We start from the raw sequence: 22,069 nt of genomic DNA, 5'->3' as shown, positions 1-22,069 counted from the left end.
TCTTGTCTCGCATTCTCCCGGGCTCCCTGCACTGGGACAGACAGCAGCTCCCCCTGGTCCTAAGGAAGTGCTTCGGACACAGCTTGCAGGTGATGTGGAGGTCCGAGCACCTCATGAGGGATGTGGATACAAGTGCTAATAGGAAAGTAATTACTTTACAAAGTTTAATATCCGTGCTGTCAATTCCTCTCAGTAATTGCAAAGCACTGACGCCCCCTTACAGAACCTAGCTAGTCACTTAAGTTCTCTGACCGCTGAAGACCCACCCCAAAGACGATGGTCGCTGGCTCAGGCTACGGATCAGACACCTCCGCCGGGTCATCGCGCCGCACCGCCTCCCGCGCGGGGTTAATTTTTCAGAAACCTGTCCTCAAGCCATCTAGGAACTGCACGGACGCCGCCCCCAGCGCGCGTGTCGCCGCCGCAGAGGGCGAGGGGACGCGTCCCCAGGCCCCACCTAATGATGGCAATTATAACATGCCAAGTTGGTGAGAACGCAGAGCCGCGTCCCGGACTGAGTTGCGACTCTCTGAAACAAGTTCGGGAGTGGGGATACCCGCAAGGAGTAAATCCCACCTGGCCCTGACCTCCCCACAGCGGCCACGCTCGGACGGACGCACCGACGCCCGCCAAGACCCGTCCAGTTCCCCCCCAACCCCCCGCTCGCCGAACAGCGCCAAGAGGAGCCGCTCGCCTCGCGCGCGGCCACTCACCCTCCTCGCTGAGTCCGGATCGCAAACCGACGCCCCTGTTGCGGGTCCTGAATCCCAAGTTGCCGCGAACCGGCGACTGCTCTCGCCCTAGCGAACCCCGCACATCGGTTCGGGCAGGTACCTCCGAGGGAGCACGACAAGCCCGGCGGGCGCCCCGGCTCAGCAGCCGCCCGGAACGCGTTGACAATTCATGGACCTGCTCAGCGAATGAGGCGGACCGCCGGGCTGAGGCTACCGGGCTCCGGAGGGAGGCGGGGCCGCGCGGCGGGCGGGGCGGAGCCAGTCCTGGGCCGGCCCCCGCGGGGGGGGCGGGGCGCCTTTAACCCGTGACTGGCGGAGCCCGCAGCCAATCGCGGTGACTCCAGGAATCCGGGCGGCCGCGGGCCGGGCCGAGCGCCCGGCTCCGCCCCGCCGCCGCCGTCCAATCGGTCGCAGCCGAGGGCTGGCGCGGAGACGCGCCGGCGGCGGGGTAGTTGGCTGCAGTGGGGAACCGGGGCTGCGGACCGGCGCCGTGGGGACGGCTGCGCGGGGATCTGGGTGCCTCGGGAGGGAAGTGGCGGCCCCAGGAGGCCCTGGCTGAGAGAGGTTTGGGGCCACTGAGACCCCTAGGGGTCGCGGAGTGTCGGCGAGCTGTGGAGCGAGAAGCCTGGCCGCCTCGCGGACCGACTCGGGGTCGACAACGCCCACACCTGGCGTCCGCGGGAGGCGCCGAACTTGGCGGCCCCGAAGGAGCCCCAGCAGTCGGAGGAAACCGAGACCCAAAGAGGGTGAGTCCCGGGCCGCATCACACTGTCACAGTTGGAGGCCCGGGCCCGAAACTGGGAGCTCCGGGCTCCTTGGAAAAGGTTGTGGTTGCGGTTTGGTGGTTCTCTCCGAAACGAAACTCCGACTCTGCGGACCTCCTGGAAAGTTCATTTACACGTCCCCTCCTCAGCCCCGCTTTCTTACCACCAGCGGCAGGGAACCCGACCAGGCGCCTAGGCTCCCTTCCCGACCCGAAGTGCCTGAGGCACCTGGGCAGAGCCCGGGGGTGGAAGGGAGGCTCGGGCGCTAGACGGCGCCGGAGCCCCCGAGACCCAACCTGGGGCGGGGCTGCCCTGTGGGGAGGCGGCCGCAGCGCGGCTCCTCCTGCTGCTGTTCCTTGGGTCCGCCAGAGGGTCCGGACCGCCCATCCTCGCGGGCAGGAACACCTCGGAGCGAGCCACATTGGTCCCACGATGCACGTTCACGGCCCCTGCCCCTTCCGAAGTGCCTGGACCGAGCTCCGGGAGCTCCCTAGCGGCGGGCACCGGAGGAGCCTGAGCTCCCTGGGCCGGTCGCGGCTGAAGAAGGAGGCTCTGTGGGCTCTGGGCGGCCGGGTCACTGCCGCTCTTTTTGTCGGCGGAGAGGCTCTTCAGCCTGTTTTTAAGCCCTTACCTTGGCTGCAGCATACACACATACGGAGCTGTGGGTGTAACAAGCCAAAAAGCAAAGGGTTGGGTGTTGCTTTCCAGGCTGAGGCCTAGAATCTTAGCAAGCCCCAGACCGTAGCTTTGGGTGCATAGCGGCCTCTGCGTACCTGGAACTGCGCCTGCCATCAGATAGGCACTCAAACCATGTTAGTAAAAGGAAGTTAAGCAGGGCAGGAAAAGGGTCAGGCCGTCTGGTGCCCCGACAGCTTCCTCACTGACCATTGGCTCCCTCAGATTCAGAAGTCCTGAAGGTTTTAGTTTCTCATGTGTGAGGGACCAAGGACCTTTACAGGTGTTATTTCAGTGCCAGCTTGGCCCTCCGGAGGACCTCCTAAGGACCTGCTCAGCTCTCCTGAGCAATTTCTGATGAGACTGCCTGGCAAGAGGGAAGGCAGAAGGCCTATAGCTGAAAGGAAGTGAAATGGCCCCTCCAGCAGGGAAGGCTACAGCTCTGAGGTGAGCTCGGGCCTGGTTTGAGTTTCAAGTGGCACCTCCTCAGCTCCCTGTCTCAGTGGGGAAAGACCCATAAGGAAGACTGTCAGGCAAGAAAATCTGGGTCTGGACAGTCCTTAGTAGGCCCTGAAAATTGATATGTGATGCAGAAATTGCATGTATTTAAACCCCTCCTCATTTAGTGGATCAAAAGACGGGTACAGGCAAAGGAGTCCATTCCATTCAGTTGCAACAGTTGCTTACCATGCTGCTTAGAGAATGGCATTTGCCCACAAGGAATTAGCTGTAGACCACCTGAATGGAATACACACCAGGTCTCTGCCTAGGTTGGGATGGGAGGATCAGGGGAAAAATGCATTTCCTTGGATTCTTTTTTTCCCCTCTTCCTGAATATAACTAGAGAAAAAGTTTGCCAACAGTGTTTATCATATTAAACCTGTGAAGGTTTTTCACAGATGCTAGTGATTATTTTAAAAATCACCTTGGTAATAGGAGCCAAACATCGGCTGTTGACTGTACTTGCTATATATAGTATTTATGTTAGATGATGAAAAAAGGAAATAGGAAATTTGTTTTTATGAAATAAGTCAGAACTAGACGAGAGACTTCCGTTTCCTGATTTCCAAGGTTTTCTGTTTGTTTCATACAGACATCATTGTCCATGGGTTCTTGGACAAGTAACTGGTCTCATTTTCCTTTATCGAATGGATGACACATAGGAGACAGCACGTCTAGACTCATTCACATTTTTTTTTTTAGTTTTTTTTTTAAGATTTTATGTATTCATTTGAGACACAGAGATAGAGAGAGAGAGAGAGAGAGAAAGCATGAGCAGGGAGAGAGGCAGAGGGAGAAGCAGGCTCCTCGCTGAGCCAGGAGCCCGGTGTGGGGCTCGACCCCAGGACCCTGGGATCGTGACCTGAGCCGAAGGCAGACGCTTAACCATCTGAGCCACCCAGGTGCCCCTCATTCACATTTCATACCATCTTCTGTTTTAATTGGTATTTGACAAGAGTTTATCCCTCTGGCACAGACTTACTCCTTTGGCTGTCATTCTCCCAATGATCTCTTGAGTTTCGGCCATCTCCATATTTTACAAGGGAAAAGGAGATCTCTTACTTGTGTAAGAACTCATTATAGTCCTATCTGTATGAAACAAACAGAAAACCATGGAAAGCTGGACATAGAAGTCACCTGTTTAGTACTAACCTGTTTCACTGAAGGAAATTTCTTTCCCTCAGAGGGATGAGGAAGTTTGTGGAATGGCTTGGGAATGAGAAGTTTGATGTGAAATCGTGGAAGCAGGGCTGGTCCATTTGTGGTGGTGTGGGTGGTGAGCAAATTTGCCTTCAGGCACTGTCACCCATCTCTGACATTGAAACAATATTTTGGAACCTTCTAAATTTCAAAGGGATGTGACTGCTAGGAGCCGTGAGTTCTGATCTGAGCTTGGAGTGCTGCTGGCAATCACTTAACCTCCGTTTACTCTTGCTTCCTCACCATAAAACCACAGTGGCAGAATTGGCCCCCTCTGTTTAGTTGCTTAAGGGGGACACGGTGACAGTGGTTACAAAGCACTGCAAGTGCATGACATTTATAGCAGTAGTGACTGTTGAAAAGAACAAAATGATGTTGAAATAGGAAAATAGTGTGGACAGAACAATTCCTCTCTACACTTGGAATTTCTATTCATTTTAATCTCATTGGATTATCGTCCTTTCATTCTATAAATGGAAATGAGGAAAAAGGGCCCTCACAGTCCTTGTTCTTTGATAACAAATGTTTTTGGAAGCTTTGCTTAAGTGAATACTATCTTTCCCTCTTTTTCCATTTCCACCACCTCTCTGAACATGTATTCACTTTGAAAATTATTCAGAATTTGAACAGGCTGAGCTAAAGACCTTAGCAAAGAAATGCAATGAGAAGCAGCAGATTCTAATACCAGCTAAGCTGTAGGTTCGTTGTAAGACTACAGGCAAGCCGTACAGGCAACCTTCCCATACCTGAGTTTCCCAACTATGAAACTGCAGTGATACTTCTGACTAATTTCACAGAGAGGAGAGACAACTCATGATAAGGCTCTTTGAAATATTAATTGCCGCATAGAGGACAAAATATCATGTAGGCGATTTTGTAAACTCAAGTGTGGTGTTAGTTTGCACACCACAGCTAGGAGATGTTTTGTAACAGAGGGATTGCTCTGGCACGATGTCTGCAGCCAGGGTGCTACCACCCACAAAACAATGATGTCTCATGCATTTAAATGACGGTGCACGTGCCCCTTGTGAGCGTTATTGCCACAGGTCCAACCAAGTAGAAATGTGGTCACAGAAATGCATGGGAAAGGGAAACCTCCGTTCTGCAAAAACATGGGATTTCCTCGTACATGGAAGAAAAACTACACTGAACTTATTTATTTTTTTTAAAAATCGACGCCACTATGAGTACAAGTCTGATGAAAGACTAGAATGGTCTTGGACAAATGGCCTGATACATAAAACTACACATATTGGCCAAAAGGCCACTAGAAGAGATTAAAAAATACTCTTAATTTTAAAACTTCATAACAGAATGAGTAACACTGAGGAATTTGGAAAGGGAGGGGTCCATGTACTCCAGGGAGGAAAAATAGACTCCCAACCCTTAGAATAGTAGGGTATTCTAAGAAAGGGGACAAAGAATATGGGCTCTAGAAACACGATAGACTGAAGGTTGGATTTTCTTTCATTGCTTCCTAACTTAGAGACCTTGGACGAGTGCTGAGCTTCTCTGAGCCAAATGGGGTGGGGATGAAGAGTGTTGAGTTTTCCTCATTGGCTTGTTATAAATCTCAACTGAGAAGCTCTCTGTAACTCTTAGCACAGGGCTGGGCTCATAGTGGGCCATCTGCCAATGACAACAATTCCTAATATTTACTGAGCACTCACCATGTGTCCTGCACTGTTCCATGTCTTTTCATCGAATTACTTGATGCTCACGATCACCCTCTTATGTTACTACTGTCTCTTCTTCCTCAGAGTTGCTATCTTCGTGGAGGGACCATTCTAGGATTCATATCCTGCAGTGGACTAAAAGTCAGAAGCCTCTTTTAGTAATAGTATTTTAAACTAGCATTGCCTGTTTTCCTGTGGAAAGAGCTAATCCAATCTTTCCTGGCACCTAGGAAATCAGGCTGCCTTGAGCACTTGGTAACACATACATTATAATAAAGGGAATGAGGGATTCAGAATTGGGGACAAAAAGAACCACAGAAAACAAGTAGTGCTTCAAAACCCCAAACCACTTTCCAGGTCTCAAGACTGTAAGCTCCTCAATTTCGGCTTCCAAACAGTGTGCTCATCATCTGGATTTGGGGTTTAATGGAAGTTAGTTCCCTTGAGACAGCAGTATGGGAACAGTAACTGGCTAAAGAAGGAAAAAAATGGATTATCCCTTAGAAATGAATTGTATCATTAGTTATTATGAATACCCCAAATTATGACAGATTCATGTGTAAGTATGCCAGGGAAAAGTAGCCGTGAGCTATAATACACATAATCGTTTATTACCCAAGAGAATTTAGGTGCTAATGTGGATGGTTTTGCATCTGTGAGATTCTGAAACCCACAAAGGACTCCCAAGATATAAAGCCAAATAAAACATAATACAGAAGGAAATGATTTTGATTATGTAACATTTATACATAGCATTTCATTTTACATTTTCAAATTGCTCTTCAGTCATTGGTTTATTCTTCCCAGCACACCTGGGGAGTACATCCATGCTGTTATCCTCTGTTCACAGCTGAGGCAGCTGAGACTGAAGGAGGCAAAGTGTTTTGTCCAAGAACACAACAGGGGCAGGGTGAGAAATCATGCATTTATTCAATCACGAGTCTATTCAGCACCTACCCTTGGCAAGGCACCATGGTGTGGGGTGCACAGCGATGGAAACCGTATTTGTGGTTTCTTCCTTGCCGGGAGTCTGCTGGGGCAGTAAGTGTTTTGTGGATTATGTCTCTAGACAGTAAGGACCAGGGTTTAGAGGAGGAGAAGGTGAGTCCCCTAAGATTCCTGGAGATAGTGGGATATGTGGCCCTTGAGAGATGGGTAGAATTTTGGCAGATGGAGGCTGAGGGTGGTCAGAATGCCAGAGACAGAGACAGGAAGGCAAGCAAATTCAAGTCGTACTGGAGAATGTTTGACTTCAGCAGGACAGTTGTCAGAAAAGGGCTGGTGAGGAGAAAGGAGCAGATTTTCTAGCACACTGAATACCCAGCTAAATATATAGATTTTAGCCTGTGGGCAATGGGAGCTTGATTCCTCTCTGACTTCCATTTCCTCATTATTCTAACATGTACTGAGTGCTAATATACGCTTAGTCTCCTGATGTTTTCTCATACAGTGGCTTTTCTAACTTTCGCAGCATTCCGACGAGATACTATTTTTCCTCCTCAAGTGGATGAGAAAACTAATGTATTTAGAAATTCAGACTTGCCCACCGTCATGGAGCTAATAACTGACAGATGTGGAATTTGAAAGCATCACCTTTGACTTTCTCATAGGAACTTATGGGAAGAAGGGGTGCAGATTCTGATATATTGTACTCACGACGCCCATCTAACTGTGTTCCCTTCACCCTAGCTCAGTGTCTTTCCAGAAATGAAAAGTAAGTAGGAGAAAAAGAAAATGAATTTCTTAACGTGTAGGTTGTTTGATTTCTAAAGTCAGCTGCGGGTCAAAAAGAAAGACACAGGATGTTTCCCCCTATTTTCTGTGCTCTCCAATTAATAACAAATGTCTGCATTTTGATAACTTTAGTCTTGTGAGTATCTGTAATATATTCGGATCTCAGCTTAATCTTTCCATTAAGCCAGAATCTCTCTCTGGAGTTGGTCAATTCAGTCCCTAATCCTTTCCCTTAGCATGCAGCCCAACCCATTTATCGTAGTGCCCTGTGAGGTCTCCATCTCAGCTTGAATTTTGCCCATCAAGAAATAGCTTTTCCTCTCCAGATACAGGCTACTAATTAGCATTTTTACTGTTTAATCATCAGGACTAAAATACAAGTGAGAGAAGTATTATTGTTAATCCAAAAATACTTAGAAAGGAAACAGATTGCTTATTTAAATCTTCCTGTAAAGAAATAAAGAGATGCTCTCAGGAGGTGGGTGTGTACTTAGGTGACATAAAAAGTGAAACTGAAAATTTTAACATTTGTTAAATAGGGTGCTTCTCATTGATCTGGTTTTGTGGAAGAGTTTCTTTGGAAAATCCCTGTCCATGATCAGTCAGAGAAGTCTTCCTCTAGAGCAAAATACCTGCTACAAATGAGAGACCAGTGTTGACCCTCTACGTGAAGACAATCGGGAAACCACTGAAACGGGGCATTTCAAAATCCTAAATCCAATGTATAACATTCTCCTTGTCTCTCAACCCTCTAGTGCCTTGTTTGGCTTTGCCTGGATTGTATTTTATGACCCGAGTCATAGAGATTCACAAGTAAATAGTTGAGTGTTTTCCATGTTTTTTGTTTGTTTCTTAAAGAAGTTCAAAGAAAGTAAAGTTAACGTGTAAGGGTCATTAAATATCATCTAAGATCTTAAGGAGTCCATGTGAAAGACACAGAAAACAAGCACTGGACCAGAAAATTGTATCTGATTTCTCCTCTGTCTTAAAATGCCATAAGTTTTTCCTGTGCTTTCAAGGAGAGCAGTGGTCTGGGACAAGGTTGTCTGTGTTTCACTGAGGAAAGTGAGGAAACTAATCCATGTTGTCTTGGCTTCTAGATCTGCAAAGTAGGGATGCTTACCTTGAGATAAAGAAAAAACAGAACTTCGAAAGACTCAGAGGAAATCACACAACTTATTGTAACCATTTGCATCTCTTTACAGAGAAAAAATCCACAATACATACTTCTGGGGATTTTCCATATTGATGGAAGAAAATGTTCAGGATACCAAAGTGAATCCCATTGAAGGCATGTATTAGCATTAATTTCTCCTAACTATTGAAATGAAGCCTGTGTGGTTCTTTCTCCCCTTAAGATGTTCAGCAAAAATCCTGAAACTCTGAAAGATGATTGATGTAGAAACATGCTAGAGTTAACCTTATTTTAAAAACAATAACTATGCATAACAGATGGCTTTCCCAACCAGTGAGACTCCCTGCACTGAGGCTCTTCTCACAGGAACTTCTGAATTCTGAACAAGGTCTGACAAGGTACTGCAGGTAGCAAAATATTGTGTGAGAAGTTAATGACATTTCATCTTGGTGTCTGCTGAAGGCCAATCTAGGATTCCTCTGAAAACTGGCATGTCAGGTGACTAAACCTTGGGAGTCTTTGTGGGGAGGTTGTTGGTGTTGTCCTGTCTAAGGGACCTAAGGTCATTGAGTTAGAGCATCTCAAGGAACTTTTTGTAGCCTCCACAGTAAGCATTACAGTATACCATCCACAGATATAAATACTCAATAAAGATTTGTTTAATAGAATTTAATTGTTAGCAGGTCCTGAGCCTGAGCTTAACTAAAGCAGGCAACTGCCCTTGGGAATACAACCAAACCCTCAGGAGCCCAAAGAAAAAGAGCACAGTCAAGGTCAAGTGTCCCCAGAAAGGTCATGCTTATTTAGTTCATAGCTCAAATCAGTTGTGGTGGGCATGAGGGTACTAATTCCCATTCAGAGGCACAGACACCATTCAGTAAATGAATTGAAATATGTAATTGGACCTGGCCCTTTAAAGTTTTGTGGCCCTTTCAAAGCCAAATGGAAAAAGGAAACACCGCATCTGTTTTCTGATTCCCTTTTCAAAGAAGCTGAAAATATATTGCAAATGAGCCCTTAGTTGTGGGTCACTATCCTTACAAGACCTGTGTTTGGTTCCAAGGTTGGAAACTTACTCTGCCTCGCAATCTCACCCACCTCCAACTTGAACTAGGTCTCAAAGTCTCGTTTTGACTATATATTCTTTCAGCCACGTGGGAGAGATGAGAAGAGGCTAAATACAGCCATATAAAAAACAACCATCAAACTAGAAAGCACCTTCAGGCTTAACATCAACAGTGAGTATATAGCATCAGCTTCAAGTCTTGTGTGAACATGCACAAATATTTTCTAAGAATATTTTTCAGAAGAGGGTATTTTTTAGATATAATCTCTAAATTGCATTATGAATGATAAATGAGAAGGTTAACAAACTTTATTTCAGGGATGTTTTACATATTTGCTGCCATGATTAGCTCTGTCTTTCTTTGTGACTGTAGTCACAAAGGGAGCATTGCCATACTGTGGTGTTGGGAAAGGATCTTTGAGATGATGACGAAGGTTGCAGGAAAGGCTCAAGTTTATTTTGGTATCTGTTTCATTTTAAAAGGCTGTGACTAGGACTTCATACCTATCTAATAAGCAATTATTTTTATGTTTGCTGAATGCCTTAAAGTCCCCCATTAGTCTCCACAATACCCCTTGAGGGTGGGTCAGTATTACAGCCAACAGTTTACATTTGAGGAAATTTAAGACACAAAGGGATTATGTGATTTGTACCAGGTCACCCAGCATGCAAGCCTACCTAATAAAAGATGACTGCAAAGCTCTTTCCAAATAAAAAGTGCCTTATAAACATTAGGTAGTATTAATGGGCATGATCCCAGGATGAGTAAAATACTCTCTAGGAGTAAAGTGCTCATACACACTCTATATGATTAATTCTTTTTAACCTCAGGGCAACTTTTGATATAGGAAATCTTGAACCTGGCTATGCATCAGAAATGTCTTTATAGTTTTGAGAACATGTGAGCACCTGGGCCCCTACCCAAGCTGTAGAATCATAATCTGGGAGGCGGGACCCAGATAATTTGTATCTTGTAAAAGCTCCACAGGGGATTCTGATGCTCAGCCAGGGTGGAGAACCACTATCCTAGACTATAATAATAACCTCAGACAAGCCAAGAGCAACAAGACATCATGGAGTCAATTTAGGAGAAAAAGTCTAGCATCTTCCAGGCTTCTGTCTACCTAGTTCACAACTGTTATTAGCGAAGGAATTGCCTCCCTGAAAGACTCAACTGTGTATCCATGTATGGAATTCCAGGAGATAGGGCCGAGATTAAAGTTTATTTAAGACCCACCCATGTTTGTTACAATATACTGGGTAAATTTATTGTGTCTTTTCTTGGGTTATTACTGATTCCACTCTAATATTTTTATTTGGAGTACCTTGTATAATAATCAACAGTAAAAAAACTCTAATATCTGCCCATTCACCCATCCGTCAGACATTTATTGAATACTTGCCATGTGGAAATTACAGAGTGAAATAATGTTCTTTGTCCATAGGAGTTTATCAACAAGTGATAAAAAAGACACAGGCCAAACAAACAAAAACCCTGTAATAGTAAGCCATACATACTGAATGATAATCAAAATGTAGATGAGACATTATTCATAATTGCTAAAAAGTTGAAACAACCCAAATGTCATTAATTGAAAAATGAATAAATAAAACCTGGTATATCCAAACATCAGACTATTATTCAACAATATAATGAAATGAAGTACTGATACATGCTAAAACATGGATGAGCTCTGAAAAAAATATGTAAAATGAAAAAAGCCAGTCCCAAAGAACCACATTTTGCATGATTCCGGTTATATGAAATGTCCTGAATAGGCAAATCTATAGAGATAGAAAGTAGATTACGATTGCCTAGGGCTGGGGGAGGGTGAAATGGGGAGGAACTCTTAATGGGTACTGGGTTTCTTTCTGGGGTGATTAAGATGTTCTAAAATCGTGGGGCACCTGGGTGGCTTAGTTAAACGTCTGCCTTCTGCTCAAGTCATGATCCCAGGGCCCTGAGATCGGGCCCCATGTCAGGTTCTCTGCTTAGCGAGGAGCCTGCTTCTCCTTCTCCCTCTGCCCCCCACCACTTGTGCTCTGTCTCTCTCTGTCTCTCTCTCGCATGCGTGCTCTCTCTCTCAAATCTAAAAAAAATAAGTTTATTTTTATTTTATTTTTAATTTATTTTTGATTTATTTGAGAGAGAGTGAGAGAGAGAGAGAGCACAAGAAGGGGTAGGATTAGAGGGAGGAGCAGACTCCCTGCTGAGCAGGGAGCCCGATGCGGGACTCCATCCCAGGACTCTGGGATCATGACCTGAGCCGAAGGCGTCGCTTAACCAACTGAGCCACCCAGGTGCCCTAAAAAAAAAATAAATTTAAAATGTTCTAAAATTGTGATGGATATACAACTCTGTAACTATACTTTAAAAACCCCATTAAATTGTACCCTTTAAATCGGTGGATTGTGTGGTACATGAATTATATCCCAGGAAAGCATATATATACATAGACATATATCTAGTGCTGTACGAACTTAGAGGAGAGAGTGATTGATTAATTTGGATTGGAAGAAAGGGTGGAAATTTTCCTGGAGGTAATGTGTGTTAAGTTGAGACAAAAAGGGTGATTTTGTGAGGAAAGAAGGCTCAGAGATAGAGTCAAAGTGATGATGCTTTCATGCAAATGCAGTTATCTGGAATCCATGGGATTTAGGATATATGCATGGTACAGTACATGCAGACTAGATGCAAGGCGTTTACTACCATGCCGAAGTCTGTGGTTTGGTCTTCATTGTTGTAGGCAATGGAGAGCCATGATGGGTTGGTGAGTGGTCTGATCAGGCCCGTGATTTGGAAGGATAATTGGAGGTGGTGATAAGGTAGGTGGATGGGAGATGGGGTTGGGAGGCCAGTGAGCAGGGGAGACCATTGAGGAGGCTGGGCTTGTGCAACACATAGGCAAGAGATGATGAAGCCCTCAACTGTGCCAAGAGCGTTGAACACTGAAACAAGGAGACAGATGAGAGGAAATGCTTAAGAAGTCGAATCTTAAAATTTGGTGGCCCTGGGGAGTAGGTAAGAAGGCACAGGATATATACAGCACAGTATTTTAGAGCATACAAGGGCCTGAGTCCTTTTTTATTAAGTTATTTAGAATCATAATGCAAAAACTGTGGTTGAAATAACACCACCCATACAAATTATAGTTCTCTAATAACTTGCCAACAAAAGTTTGATTACAGAGACTTTTATTTCTTAACAAAGGAATGTATATTGTGAATAAAAGGATGGATTGAAGAGAGAAATGCTATCCAACCATTTTTTAAGCTCTTTGGAATCAGACCCTCCCTTGTTGGAGAAGAAGCACTCATTTATGGCCTACTCTGAATGACTAAGTATTTACCTCTTGCTCAGATAGCTTCCCTAGAAACACTTCCTTTGGTGTGAGCAACTTGGATTTACTGCCAGGGCAACACCTCTCATCCAACACCCACGCTGCCTCTTGGCTTGGTCCTCACCGGCAGGTGTTCATAAGCAGCATTTTGTTTTGCTTCTAATAAGAGCACAGTCTCAGAAAAGCATAGGCTGCATGTACCACACATTATAACTTTCATTTACAAGTGTTCTTATAGGAGAGATCGGAAAATGTGGGAGTCTTCAGGATCAGAAGACCAAGACTGCCTTTTCCCTTAATCATGCCAGGCCACACCTATGTTTTCCATACGAAGGAGAGGCAGCCAGATCCTGGGCAAGGTCAAATAGAAACAGTCTCTCCCACTGCATGGCACTGCATTCCCTGGGAATCTTCGTGGGCCCTGGAAGGCGTTGGCAATGACCCTTGTGTGGGAATAGCATCGCTGACAAGTGCCGTACATGAGTTTAACCAAGCAGGAAACACCATTTAGAACACCACTTGCTGAGATGTGGCTCTTATCTGTGTCTGTCAGTGAACAATGACTACAACAAGCCCCGTTCAATCACAGTTGTTAGCAGAGCTAATTACAGCAGTCTCGGGTGGGAGGAATCCCAGCAGACGCCTCTAAGGGACTTCCATCACAGGTTCAAACATTGGCTTTGCAGGTAAGCAATGGAAACAGGCCCCTTGGGGGGCCTTTAAACAACAGTTCTCCACAACTCTGAACATGGATCCATCTTCACTCCACAGCTGGCGAAGGATCATTTTCAAAAGAGAACCACCACCAGAGAACGAAGGAGGAAAGGGATGTTTAAAGCCAGTAGGGTAAATGTTCTGGATTAAATGAGAGCAGAACTGGGTATTATTCCTTGGGCCATCTTTGACTCACTGCATGACCTGATGGAGGTCGCTTCCCCTTTCTGGGCCTCACTGTTCTCATCTCAAAAATAAGGATAATAATACTGGCTCTATTTATATCACAGATTGCTGAAAGAATAAAATATGTAGTTTAAAAAATAGAAGTTGGGGAAAAATAGAAAATGCCATACAACTCTAGGTGGTGTCACTGTTATTCCCCTTCTTTTCTACATTTTACTGACAAATGATGAAAGGCAGTAAGAAAAAAGTCTGTGCTGTTGCAGAATCTCAAACTTTATTTTCTGATGCCTTTGAGTGATACTATGGTTTGCTCCTTTTCAGATATGCCTCCCCTTCCCCAATTTATTCTGGTGTAAACTCATCTCTAGTGTGAGGGGTTGGAGAAGACCCCAGGGATCTGAAGAGACCAACACCCTGTACCCATCTAGTCTCATCTAAACGTCACCTGCGGCAACCCATCTTAAAGTCCTCCTTTCTCCCCTCCCTGGGACACCTGATTTGGGAGGATGTCAGCCCTGAATGGGTCCCACAGTCAAGCTGGGACTTGAGGGGACACCTCCAGGACAGAACCGAAAAGAATTTGTAGGGTGTGCTGAACATGTCTTAATCTGGGTCTCTAGCTACATTCTTGTTCCTACTAAAAATCTCAGCACACTTCTAATCAAGCAAGGCACGTCTACTTATCTGATGGTGCTGTCAGTGATAGAAAACGATCATATTATGGATTTGGCAGAGAAGAAAAAGGAGATTTATTTCTACTGGTTGAAGATGTAGCTTTTCCAGATATGCAAAACCAGTCAGAGCATTAAAAAAAAAATCAATGAAAAGTGATCATGTTTTGTGAGCAGAAGAAACCATTCTTGACTTCAGAACAATAAGGAAGATTATAAGGATCCCAAATCCATGGTTTAAAAAAAAATGACAGTAGAGTGCCAGTGGGACTACCAAACTCTTACCTGCCCCCTTAAGGTGAGGCGACATCTCCATTTCAATGAACTCCTTGCTTTCAGTGTTTCAAGTTCCCCCTTTCTCTTTGCTCCTTCCAATCATTTATCTTTTTTTCAATTTTGAACATAACTAAAAAGTCTAAGTAGGGAATTGCACATAATTGTAGACTCTGCACCATTGGCAAAGTGATGCTTCTTTCTCAGTATTTGTAATTATCTGTTCCACTCTTGCTTACTCCTGGAAAATTTATGTAGAATGACAGCAGTGTCCTTTATTTCTCCCGAAGGCATTCTTTGGTCTCACTTTGTGTAGAGGTTATAAAACATATCAAGAAATGCAATCCTGTGTTTTTTATGTAGTCACACATATACAAATAGAAAATACCACTTTAAATGAATCAAGCTAAGGGGGGGGGAATAGCTAATTACGTTTTAGCTATTGCACTTACTTGGTAAGGTAAAGAAATTTAAAAAATAAAACACAAAAAACCTTCATTAACTCAAGACTATGATCACCCTGGACATGTTGGCCTGCACCTGCCGCTTGGGAAGTTGTTTTATGCTGTTAGGTGAGAACTCCATGGTTTCCTTTGCCCTCTCAACCTTTTCTTTATTACTGGCTTAGAGAAATGTGGCATTGCTAAAAACTCCAACTTGAAAATGCTTCACAGAGCAGGATCCTTGCCAAATTCAAGAATCTTGCTAGTTGGCAAGATGGGAGCTGTCATGCAGAACAAAAGTCTGATACTAGAAGTCAGCAATCACAATGGGAATCAATCCCACAATCTGGTTTCTGAATGTCTTAATCTCCACTGACCTTAAAAGAGTGATGCGGGCCTTACTTTGAGGCTAACTTTACAAAGAGAACATAGAGGGTGGTGGTCTTAAATCCTGAAACTTAGCTCCTTGGCAGTTCCTTTCCAACTTCTAACACCTCTTTTGTTGTTGTTGTTGTTGTTGTTTAAACCAGGTCATGAATAGATGCCCATTTTTACTTCTTAGCATTACATTCCTAACAAAAAAGATATGACAATACCTCCCTTGCCTGGTCAAGGAACAAGGGAGTTTCTCAGCTGATAGTTTAACTTAGTCCCATGATGATGCACTTGTACATTTCAACCCAGTTTTGAGGGAAGTGGTTTCCATGGTTCATTTCTCTCTTTCCTCCCTTAGTGGGCAGGGCATGGGTTGACCTTGTCAAGAGGACCTGGGATCATTGCCAGGGTCTTCTATGCAATGCAGTGCTGCAGTAAAGCCCACCAGGGGTTCTCAGGGGAGTTGGGTTGCATTGTGGAATGGTGAGTAGCACAATGTAGCCATAGGCTGAACTTGCCTTTAACTTGAATCCTCTCTATTTCTTGGTGTTTCTGAACTATTAAGAAAAGTTTCAATTAATCTTAGTCCTACCTTGTTTCTAAGGGTGAAAGCTTTCCATCAGGAATAATTCAAATATAACATTTGGGCATGAGGGAAAGATGGCTTTGACACTCAGTGTGGGTTTGTGGCTAGATTCTTCTTATTGTGTCTAATCTATTGGCTGGCACTGCTTCTATGAGCTTTTCTTCTCCATCTTTTGTATGATTTTAATGTTTTCCCCTTCTCCTGAAGGTTTATGTCCTTGTAGCCTTTATAATTCCAAAGTACGTTGGCTTTGGTACTCATCCTTTTTGAACCTGAGAGGGGAGGTAAAATGCTGAACATCAGTGCCTAAATGAACGACCGGCCAGATGAGACCAATCTCTGTTGGCTGTGCCTCAATGTTCCTCATGGATTTCTGTGTTAATAGAGATAAAATCTGTGCCAGGTGCAGGATTTTGGGTCACAGTGTCAAAGTATTCTGGTCTCTGTGCTGAACAAGAGCCCTGGGTCGGGTCCAGTACCTGCGTCTGTGGATGAGGATGGGTTGCCATGGTTTACTCGCCAGTGTCCGAGTCACTCTGGAAACCCCTGAACTCTGCTGCCCGAATGCTTAGCTCTTCTAAGATGGCCTGAAGGTTATGGTACTTCCCAACATGGCTTGTCATTTTTGGGTATTGAGCTAATCAGTTAATCAAGTCCTCAGCTCTTCTCTGATGCTTTTTGTTCTCTTAGTTGTCTTTTTTAAACAAGTTATGTTTGAAAACTTCCTGAAGATAGATATTCAGTAATCTTTTCTGACCCTTCCACTCATCATCCTACTGCAGTTTTCTTTCAGGCTGTATCTTCTTCCTTTCCCCCACCAAAATTGTTCTCAATACAGTCGAGTTACCATTTGTACTAGTTTCTTATTGCTGCTGTAACAAATTACAACAAACTTGGTGGTGTAAAACAACACAAGTTTATTCTTTTACAGTTCCGTAGGCCAGAAGTCCTAAATCACTTTCACTGGGCAGGGTGTCGTCCTTCTGATGGCTCTAGGGGAGAATCTATTTCTTTGCCTTTCCTAGCTTCTGGAGGCCACTTACATTCCTTGGCTCATGACCCCTTTCTTGTATCACTCCAGCCTCTTGCTTCCTTTGTCCTATCATATGCTTTCTCTTCTGTAGTCCCTCTGTCTCCCTCTTATAAGAACACCTGTGGTTACATTTTGGACCCACCTGGATAATCTAGGATAATTTCACCATCTCAAGATCCTTAACTTAATGGCATCTGCAAAGTCCCTTTGTATATAAGGTAACATTCACAGGTTCTTGGGATTAGGACCTATATAATTTTCAAATCCACTGTCTTCTTTTAATTCTTCATCCTAGCTCTTTTGATATAGCTATTCTGGGAAAAGCTTTTCTGACTTTCAAGATATGGCTATTTTCCACTGATGTAATAACTTTATTGTTTTTCTCTCCCTCTAGAATGCAAGCCTGTGAGTAGGACCCTTGACTATCTGCTGCTCTATCCTCCCTGCTCAGAATAGTGCCTGGTGCTATCATATAATCAAAGGCAGCAAAGAATACAAATTGCATGACCTTTTTTCACTCCTCATTCTATCACCTCTTATTCTCGTTTTCCTTTACTGGCTTTTTCTCTATCCATGTGGTCAAGTTTGGTATTTCCCAGGGCTTAGTCCTAGCTCACTTTTTTCCACCGGTGCCAGATGGATGCAGTTTCAGCCATATCCTGGGTATTCTCAAATCTGCATCTCCAGCCCAGACCTCTGATTTGAACTTCCAACTTTAATCTTTACCTGGATATCCCACAAGCATGGCAAATTCACCATGTCCCATCTTTCCCATCCACCAAGGACAACCAAAAACTAATCTCCCTTTCCTTTTATACTCTCTGTGTCAGGGAATAGTAAGTACTAGGATTTATTCAATAGCCACAGCAAGAAGACTGGCAGTCATCCCAAACTCCATGCTTTCTTCTACTTACTCTCCCCCTACCTCCACAGCCCTCTAGTCAATCATGAAGTTTTGTCGACTTGTCTCCCAAACATGTCCTGATACCTCTTTCTGTCTAACTCCCATTGCCCTGGTTCAAGTCCTCATCACTCCCATGAGTAGGATATAAATCAATTTACTAAACCATTGCTCTTGATTTCTCTTGAATATAATGGAGTGACATACTCTTAAACTTTCTGCATGTGTACCTGAGCTACTGACCATTGCCAACCATGCCTTCCATCTCTGCTGAGTGGGCAGTGACTGGGGCAGTGACTGATTTGCATACCAGCTGATCTTGGCTCCCAGAACTGACTGGGTCCAGGATGGGTGCCTGACCCAAGGATGGCTTCTGCTGTCATTCTGATCAGCTACCACGATTTGGGGGGCTGGCTATAAAATATAGCTGAGTAAAATCCCTCTTTTGGGATTTCAGAATAGCAAGGCTGGGAGATTCAGATCACTGTATTGCTGAACAGAAGGATCAGCAGAAATGATGGGCATGAGCAAGCTACATTTATGAGAAAGCAGATACTGTGAGTAAGTAGGGGAACTGGTGAGTCAGGAGGGAAGAGGGAAAGAAAGAGGCCGAGGTACTGCATAAGGGGGGCTGGCTCCGTTTCTGTGGCTCTCTAAGGGTACTTCCTGAGGCCCGCCCCAGAATTCCCATTGTCACATTTCCATGAGTTGCTGCATTATTATAAACAAACAAGGCAGCCCTAGTCTGAGTGAGCCCTTGCTTCCTGCAATAAATCGGCCAAAGTGATATGTTTTCCAGTAAGCCCTTTTAATGTTATATGAGACATCTGGAAGAAAGCAGCACTGTAACCAAGAGCGGTAGTGTGCAGTCCCAAACTCAGTGTTTATCCACTCCATTTTAAAGCATTAGCTTAGGGAAAAAAGAGAAGTTTATGTTACTGTTTCCTTTGGGGGTGGGAGAATATTATGATGAGCTGCTTGTGTCAAAATTAGTCTTTATGTAAAAACAAATTGATGCCTGCAAACATAATTTCAGAAAGGAAAAGTATGAAAATGACTATAATAAATGACTGAACATTGATACTTATCAATAGTAGGAAAATGAAAGCACCTTTTAGATGCCATGTTTCCAGATATCTGCCTTTCTATTTTTCAGCTGTTGAAACAGGGATTGCTGAAGGTTTCCAGGATTCTTAGTTACATGACCATATTCCTCTCTCAAATGTGAATTAATAAGTAGATTGATTGAAGATTTATAGGTAAAAAACAACATTCGGCACATATAATCGATACTCTGAATGTGGAGTACAATCAGAGAGCATCTTTATTCATGTCTCCCACCTTCCCTGTAAGATGTGCTCAATGGGGAATTTCTTACTCTGTTCAGGATAAAAATGAAAAACAATAGTAAGTGTCAGGATTCTTTCGCATATTCTCAGGCCACAGAAAGGCCCATGGTCACTTCACATTGGGTTTTGTCTGTCTGTTCCTACGTCAGAATCAAAACTTAGAACTTGCTTTAAAGTTGTCTTACAGGGAGCACAGTGTGAAGCCACGTGCCGCAGGGACACTGTGGAAGGGGAAGGCCCTTCTCTCTTCACTCCTGGAAGCTCTGGTTCTTCTAGGGTTGAGATGGGGGAAGGCAAAAAACGTGGTCAGGGGCGGGAGTGTTGTCAGCGAGCGCTGAAGTTGTTAGATGACCTCCAGCTCCCCGGGCCTGGTAACCATTTATAGCAGACATTTCACAGAAGCTTTCATGGGTTCTCGGGAGGTGTCTTGCCTGCAGTTCCCTTGATTTAGGCAGATGTGCTCTCCCTGTGAGCAGCTACTGACTTCCTCAGCCCCTAGGAGCCCAGGATTCTACCTCTGCTTCTGTCCTGAGGCTCCCCCAGCCAGCCCTCTCTCTCACATGTGGCCCACATCTGATCTAGGAAGAAACATCCACTCAAGTTCTTCTGGACAAACGCAGAGCACCCACAGCTCTCCATCACTCTGAAGCAGGAGTGGCTTGCTAGCTCATCTCTCACGTGACTTGCCAGCCCAGAGTTAGACCGTGGTGTTCTTCCTACCTTGGGACACACATCAGGCTTTCTGATGAGCCCCACTTACGTCCATTTCTCTTGACATTAGGTGATCCCAATCTTTTACTTTGGTGAGAAATGAGAGCACATCTTTCTTTAAAAAAAAAAAAAATCCTTCAAGTATCCTGTCTTCTCAGTCTCCAACAGTCTTTATGCGATCTAGTAACTCCTTTAACTGGGTCCGGGCTGGGTCCAGCCAACACTTTAACCCCCTATAAGGATCAATGGGTTTTTGTTTACTTGTTTGAAATTCTAATGTCAGAAATCTGTTGTTTGGATGAAGCCTCTGCACTTCCTGTACACCTATAACATATGCTTATACTCAGGCAGGAAGTGCTCCAAAAGAACAAACTTCCAGGTCTTAGGCCAGCCCATGGATTGTCTCTTAGCTCAGCGGACTCTGAAACTTTGAACTTTTCCAACTGGTGGCCCAGGAGAAGGATCAGCAACCCTAGGACACAGCGGGGCACACAGCTCTCAGGGTGCCTGGAGCAGGGAGGAACACAGGATGCCCAGCCACACAAGTGGGCCATCTTCTCTATGGCCCCCTCTCCCCAGTTGTCTTGAAGGTAAGAATGTCCTGCAGGGCTACTGGAGAGTGCCTCTGGGCTTAGCATGCTTGAGGACTACAAGGACCAAGGAAGGCGGGTTAGAGAGGCCAGATACACCTGAAGAACCAGGAGCTACAGGGCTTATTCTGGATGAGGGCAGGAAGTAAAGGAGGCCATGGTTGCAAGGGCGGGGGCGGGGGGGGTGGTGCATCACATTACCTGAGGTCCTTCACAGTGTGGATCCCAATCTACTTGGTTGCATCTCCTTCACTCCCTTCCCCTTCACTCCAGCAACACAGAACCACCTGCTGTTCCTAAGTATGCCAAGCCCTGCATATTCTTATTTTCCACATGCTGTTCCTTCAGGATGGAACCTCCTCCTCCTTCTCAGCCCTGATCTAGTTCTTCTATTAAACCATCAAAACCTAGTTTTAAGTTTAATTTTCTGTGAAGACTTCTTGCTACTTTCCTCATCTGGTTGCTGTGCCGTTTTATACATGTCTCAGTTCCAGCCATCACTGCACGACATTGTAGTGCTTTATTAACTTACCTCTCCTTGCTCCCCAAAAGACACTGATGGTCTAAGACATGGACTCATTCATTCTTGTACTCCCACCACCTGCCATTGTGTTTCAGTGTTGTAGGGACTGCAATTAGATTTCTATTGCTATGTAACAATCTACCACAAATTTAGCAGCTTGAAACAACACACATTTATTATTGCAGTTTCTGTAGATCAGAAATCTAGGCATGGTGTGGCTGGATGCTCTGATCAGAGTCTCACTGAGCTGAAATCAAGGTGTTATTCCAGGCTCTGGTTCTCATATTGGGCTTAGGATCCTCTTCTAGGCTCAATGATTGTTGACAGCATTTGTTTCTCGAAGCTGTAGGGCTGATGTCCCCATTTGCCTGCCAGCTACTGGCCAATAACTACTCTCAGTTCCTAGCAGCCACCCAGTTTCTTGCCATTTGGCCCCAGTAGGAAGTTTACCACATTGATGTTTGCTTCCTTCCAGGCTGGCTGGAGCACATCTCTCTGATTTCTTCTGCAACCAGCCAGAGAGAACTCTCTGCTTTTAGAGGGCTCACCTGACTAGATCAGGCTCAACCAGGATAATCTTGCTTTTGCCATTTGATGTATCATAACCACAGCAGTGATATTTCATCATATTCAGTGAGTTCCACCCACACTCAAAGGAGTTAGACAAGGGTGAGGGTTCATTAGGGTCATCCTAGAATATTGCCTGCCACAGGGTTAAATGAATAATATCAAATAAGATGTGTTCCAGAAATATGTAAATTATAAACACTGCTATTCGATTATAAGATTTTTTTTCCTCTTGTCCCTTTGGAATGCTTTTTAAGTTGTTCCCAAATTTGGGTTGAGTCCAGAATGGTTGAAGATGTTGTGTGTGAGATAACACAATAA

The 22,069-nt window shown here is 44.7% G+C and overlaps 2 protein-coding genes across 4 annotated transcripts in view; one reads left to right on the top strand and one right to left on the bottom strand.

The window, feature by feature from the left end:
- Positions 1–953, bottom strand: part of MARCHF3 (membrane associated ring-CH-type finger 3) — a 123,064-nt gene extending 122,111 nt beyond the window's left edge. Inside the window, exon 1 of one of the 3 annotated variants that reach the window (XM_081827154.1) lies at positions 714–953. The gene's annotated coding sequence lies outside the window, so the exon portion shown is untranslated. The remainder of the gene's footprint in view (positions 1–713) is intronic. The other 2 variants (XM_081827155.1, XM_081827153.1) reach the window with 2 other exon arrangements.
- A 220-nt stretch (positions 954–1,173) lies between these two features.
- MEGF10 (multiple EGF like domains 10) overlaps positions 1,174–22,069 on the top strand; it is a 349,303-nt gene continuing 328,407 nt past the window's right edge. Inside the window, exons 1-3 of the mRNA XM_081827136.1 lie at positions 1,174–1,480; positions 8,490–8,575; positions 9,570–9,657. The gene's annotated coding sequence lies outside the window, so the exon portion shown is untranslated. The remainder of the gene's footprint in view (positions 1,481–8,489; positions 8,576–9,569; positions 9,658–22,069) is intronic.

This window comes from Leptonychotes weddellii, chromosome 7, assembly GCF_054177405.1.
Source record: "Leptonychotes weddellii isolate Sample4059 chromosome 7, ASM5417740v2, whole genome shotgun sequence".
Taxonomy (NCBI): Eukaryota; Metazoa; Chordata; class Mammalia; order Carnivora; family Phocidae; genus Leptonychotes; species Leptonychotes weddellii.
This window is presented reverse-complemented; position numbering and strand designations above follow the sequence as displayed.